The sequence below is a fragment of the Papaver somniferum genome, chromosome 1 (assembly GCF_003573695.1).
Source record: "Papaver somniferum cultivar HN1 chromosome 1, ASM357369v1, whole genome shotgun sequence".
Taxonomy (NCBI): domain Eukaryota; kingdom Viridiplantae; phylum Streptophyta; class Magnoliopsida; order Ranunculales; family Papaveraceae; genus Papaver; species Papaver somniferum.
The window spans coordinates 90,672,774-90,678,204 of record NC_039358.1 but is presented as its reverse complement, the minus strand read 5'-3'; positions in this window follow the sequence as shown (position 1 = coordinate 90,678,204).

Sequence of the window (5,431 nt, the reverse complement as noted above, 5' to 3'; positions counted from 1 at the left end):
CCAAATGACTCCAAAGTACCTAAACACTCAAAAACAAACATAAGATACATAATTTACAAGAAAACTTAGCAAAGAAAGCATAAACAATAGATAAATATTAAGGTGTTTTGGCCACCTATCAAATTCCCCCACACTTAGACTTTGCTAGTCCTCGAGCAAATCAAACAAAATAATTATAAAACATACATACAACTCCGTGTCGCCGAGGATACGGTTACTCTTAGCATGAATAACAGGCCTTTGAACCTCTAGGTGTCCCTAGTGGACGAGTTATAGTCTCGTGAAGGTTTACAAGAGGTATACCTACAAAACCTTTTACTCCAAATTCCAACTACCTGTGAAGAATCTATGAATGACACTAAATATTTTGTACTTGGCATACTATCAATGATTACAGGAGGAAGTACCCACTTTCAAATCCAATTCATAAATTAGTAATATAGTTTTATCAGAAAGTTGAACACAACCAAAATACTCGGAACCGAATCAACCACAATCACATAAAACGACTAAGAAGATGGATATAGAAAGTAGATGGTGGCGGATTGTTGACTAAGGTGAACGGTGTTTCCCATATCTGTCTGAAGGTCACTGCCAAAATAAACCTAAAAATCCTATTGGATTGAGCTACTGGTCTGAATACTAATATCAACAGGACTGGCATATACAAGGGAACCGACGGTCGACAAACTCAATTCTAGATCAATTCACTGGCATATACAAGGGAACCAGTAATCGATTTTATTCAACACAATAATAATATTTGTTTTTTTTTTTTTTTTTTTTTTCTTTTTTCAATTTTTTTTTTCAAATCGACAACATGATTGGATCTTTTTGAATCCAACCGCATGATTCTTGTCAGCAGATTACATGGTAATTCCCATGGATCCTGCATTCCACGCTTGCTTAGGCGACGGAGACAGAGAGAACACACACATATTGCTATCCAAGTGTCAATTTTTTTATATGTACACCGTTTGGTCAATTTGGTCTGGTATCTTTTTTTTTTCCCGTAGTAACTCAATCACTCTATTTCATCCTAACAGTAGTAACAATTCGATGCTGGTGCCCCACCAAAACACTTAGAGAAACAATAGATAAATATGGAAAAGTAAAAATAAAACGTGATATGGTGACAACTAACATGTTGTTTATTTTTATATTTTGTTCGTTTTCATATGAATAGACTCTACCAATGGGTTCCTCAACTCCTATGTTTCCATTAGTATAAGGCACAAGTTGCTAGATTTCGGAGTTTATAAAGCAATTTCCCCCCCCCCCCTTTTTTTTTACTAAAGGCATCAAATCAACTAACTATACAAACATATAAATGCTCCCCCACACTTAAACTTTACATTGTCCTCAATGTAAAATTTAGTCATTCAAAGTAAAGTTCAAGGTGGGAAATTCCGCAAATGATATGCAAAAACAAAGATAAAATGCTTAAAAATAAAAATAAAAAGATAAAGATAAAGATACAAAACTGGTGGGTTGCCTCCCACTTAGCGCTTGGTTTAAAGTCGTCAGCCCGACTATCTCCTCGCATACTAAGGCTCCTCCAGAGGGAGTACTTCCACAAGGTTAACTCCTTCCACAACTTCCGAAGAGAAGTTCTCATAATATGGTTTCAACCGGTGCCCATTTACTTTAAGTTCATTTCCTTTATCTAAACTACAAATTTCCACTGCACCATGATAAAACACATTAGTCACAATAAAAGGTCCAATCCAACGTGACCTTAATTTACCCGGAAATAATTGCAAGCGAGAATTAAACAAATGCACTTTCTGCCCAATGCAAAATTGTTTCTTTGTAATCATACTATCATGAAATGCCTTCGTCTTTTCCTTGTAAATTCGTGAGATTTCAAATGCATCATTGCAAATCTCTTCTAGCTCTTGAAGTTGTAACTTCCTTTGCCTTCCAGCACCATCCAACTCCATATTGTATTGCTTAATAGCCCAAAAAGCCTTATGCTCAATTTCTACGGGTAAGTGACAGGGTTTACCATACACAAGCCTAAAGGGAGACATCCCAATAGGTGTCTTGTATGCGGTTCTATACGCCCACAAAGCATCATTAAGTCGCATTATCCAATCTTTCCTTGTTGGATTCACCGTCTTCTCTAGAATGGATTTCACCTCTCGGTTGGAAACCTCAGCTTATCCATTTGTTTGTGGATGGTAAGGTGTTGCAATCCTATGCGACACATTGTACTTCCTTAACAAGCTTTGCAAGAACCTGTTTTTGAAGTATGAACCTCCATCGCTAATTATATCCCTTGGAATTCCAAACCTTGCAAAAATGTTTGCTTGCACAAAATATGAAACAACTTCAGAATCATTAGTTGGGGTGGCCTTAGCTTCCACCCATTTCGAGACATAATCAACAACAAGCAAGATATAATAATTCCCATTAGAATTGACAAAAGGGCCCATAAAATCAATTCCCCATACATCAAAAACCTCAACAAATTGAATAATAGTTTATGGCATTTGGTTTCGAGCACCTAGATTGCCTGTTCTTTGGCACCTATCACATGTGATACAAAATGCATGCGCATCCTTAAACAAAGTTGTCCAATAGAAACCACATTCTAGTACCTTGAGAGCGGTTCGCTTGCTCCCAAAGTGTCCTCCACAAGCATATGAGTGGCAAAAAGACAAGATAGAATTAAATTCTGATTCGGGAACGCACCTTCTTATTACTTGGTCACTACAATGTTTACATAAGTATGGATCATCCCATATGTATTGGTATCCTAACTTCTTAATTTTGTCCCTCTCAGCACGAGACAAGTTCTTTGGGATTTGTTTAGAAACTAAGTAATTAACAATATCAGCGTACCATGGTTCTCCAAAGGAAATTGAGAATAGTTGCTCATCCGGGAAACTTTCACTCAATGGGATAGTTTCCTTGTCCACAGCAAGACGGCTCAAGTGATCCGCAACGGTGTTCTCAATCCCTTTCTTGTATTTAATCTCAATATCAAACTCTTGCAAGAGTAAAATCCATCGTATGAGCCTCGGTTTCGCCTCTTTCTTCATTAGCAAGTACCTAAGTGTTGCATGATCAGAAAAGACAACAACTTTTGTACCAATTAGATAAGAGCGAAACTTTTCCAAAGCAAAAAAAATAGCTAACAACTCTTTTTCAGTGGTTGTGTAGTTTTGTTGAGCTTCATTGAGTGTCCTAGAAGCATAAAAAAAAGGCATGAGGTATCTTCCCCACACGCTGCCCAAGCACCGCACCAACCGCATAATCACTTGCATCGCACATGAGATCAAAAGGCTTGCTCCAATCCGGTGGTTTAATGATAGGGGATGAAATCAAAAGTTCTTTCAAACGGTTGAATGCCGCCACACACTTTTCATCAAAGTTAAAAACCACATCTTTTTGCAATAAATTGCAAAGTGGTGATGCTATCTTGGAAAAGTCCTTGATGAATCTACGATAAAAACCTGCATGACCAAGAAAAGAGCGTATCTCCCTCACCGTAGTGGGAGGGTTCAGAGCACGAATAAGGTCTATCTTAGATTTATCGACTTCCAAGCCTTTAGAAGATATTATATGGCCTAAAACTATGCCATGAGTTACCATGAAATGGTACTTATCCCAATTTAGCACAAGATTTGTTTCAACACATCGTTCAAGGATTAATGATAAATTGTGCAAGCAAAGGTCAAATGAATCACCAAAGACACTAAAGTCATCCATAAACACTTCGATTATGTTTTCAACATATTCTGAGAAAATACTTGCCATACACCTTTGAAAGGTAGCTGGAGCATTGCACAATCCAAAAGGCATCCTTCTATAAGCAAAAGTACCCAAAGGACAAGTGAAAGTGGTTTTCTCTTGATCCTCCGGTACTATCACAATTTGATTGTAACCTGAATAGCCATCAAGGAAGCAATCGTAAGAGTGTCCATCTAAACGTTCAAGCATTTGATCAATAAAAGGTAATGGAAATTGATCCTTCCTAGTGGTGGCATTCAATTTTCTACAATCAATACAAACCCTCCAACCGGTTTGCACACGAGTTGGAACAAGTTCATTCTTATCATTCTCCACCACCGTCACACCTGATTTCTTTGGTACCACTTGTACCGGGCTTACCCACTTTCTATCGGATATGGGGTAGATAACACCCACATCCAAAAGCTTGAGTATCTCCTTTTTCATAAATTCCATCATGGGAGGGTTCAAACACGTTGCGCTTCCCTTGTAGGATTTGCATCATCCTCCAAACGGATCTTGTGCATACAAACGGCATGGCTTATACCCTTGATATCGACAATTGTACATCCTATGGCCGTCTTGTACGTCCTTAGCACCCTTAGAAGTTTTTGCTCCTGTAATTCACTAAGCTCATTAGAAACAATCACAGGTAAGTCTTCCTTGTCACCCAAAGGAGGTTTCAATTATAACTTTGGAGATTTAACAATAGAAGACACAAGTTTTTCATCATTGCAAGGTAAAGAAGCATATGAAATATTCTTAAGTGCAGATTTTTCCGGTAATGAGTCAAGAGAACCAATGGTTTCTTTAATCTCATCATCGTACTCCAAACCATTATCAATGGGTGTAGTGAGCACGGTTTCCAAAGTATCAACACCATTCAACTCAAACATTTTTTGCGCCAATGTATCCATTACATCAATGGAGAAACAAGAGTGGACATCACTAGGATATCTCATCGTCTCGAAAATGTTGAAACATATTATTTCTCCATCAAACTCCATAGTTAGCATTCCCTTGTCAACATCGATAATGGTTTTCGCCGTTTTCATGAAGGGACGCCCAAGTAGCAATGGAATAGATGAGTCTGGTGAACCTTCATCCATCTCTAACACGCAAAAGTCAGCTGGAAATACTAGTTGATTAACCTGCACAAGAACATCCTCAACAATACCCATTAGGTAAACATTAGATCGATTGGCTAATTGCAATATAATTCCATCCTTTTTAAGAGGACCAAGATCGAGTGAGTTATACATAGATGCAGGCATAACATTAACGGATGCACCTAAGTCCAACATAGCTTTGTTAAATGTGGTGTTACCAATTGTGACTGGAATGTCAAAGCTACCGGATCCTTGCATTTTAGTGGGAGTTTGTTTTGTAAGATTGTCGAAGCATTCTCCCCCACACTTAGCACTTCATTACCTTTGAGCCTTTGATTATTGGTACACAAGTCCTTCAACACCTTTCCATACTTTGAAACTTTCTTGATTGCATCTATGAGTGGTATGTTCACATGGATCTTCTTGAGAACGTCTAAAATATCCTTTTCTAGTTCCGCCTTCTTGGAGTTTGCAAATCTACGAGGAAAAGGTATAGGAGGAACATAAGTAGAAACCGTAGTTTTAGAGTTAGAAATAGGTATCTCAGAAGTTTGGGGAGAATCCTCATTTTTCTCCTCCAAAAC